Raw genomic sequence first — 687 nt, forward strand, 5'->3', positions numbered from 1 at the left:
TATAATCATTCTTATAATCTTATAATCATTCTTATAATCTCATAATCACGCTATAATCCTTATAACCTATACTCAAAAGTACACGGCTGAGGCGAGTTGCAGACCCCTCGGTACATTCGCAACGAGTAATCCGTTGCATTCATAATTTGTACTCTCGATTTTCATGCAAATACGGTAAATGGCCTTTGCTCACGTGGCACTAATAATTATTTTCTCTCCTCCTTTTAAAAATAATCGGCGCAGTCGGTTCCTCGACTAAAACTGCTCTTGTGCTATTTCGCCCATAAGTGTCCCCGTAAGCTCGCCCGTCCGGCCTGTCTGCCTGTGCATGGAAGGTGAAACTATTAGGAAGGGGGGTGGGGAGTTTTAAATCGCTCTTATTATTCGGGATTGACTTAAAGAAAAAGGGGGGAGAGGCGATTTTGGCAGTCACGAGATAGTGAGCGGAGAGAGCGCCTAGTAGCTAGGCAATCTCTGGCTGTTGAGTGCAGCGGAGCTGGGCGCGTGGCCTACCCTAGGGTCCACAGGCGCACAGCTTAGCACGCCGAAGGGAGGGAGGGAGGGAGGGAGGGAGGGAGGTGGAGGAAGGGGGGGCTGGAAGTGGATGTCTCAACGTCACTGGACCCCACAAGCAGGTACAGTCACCGCGCGCATGCTCCACGGAGGCGTCTTCGGCTTTCACTCATT

This window comes from Frankliniella occidentalis, unplaced genomic scaffold (genome assembly GCF_000697945.3).
Source record: "Frankliniella occidentalis isolate FOCC.00 unplaced genomic scaffold, Focc_3.1 Scaffold20, whole genome shotgun sequence".
NCBI lineage: Eukaryota > Metazoa > Arthropoda > Insecta > Thysanoptera > Thripidae > Frankliniella > Frankliniella occidentalis.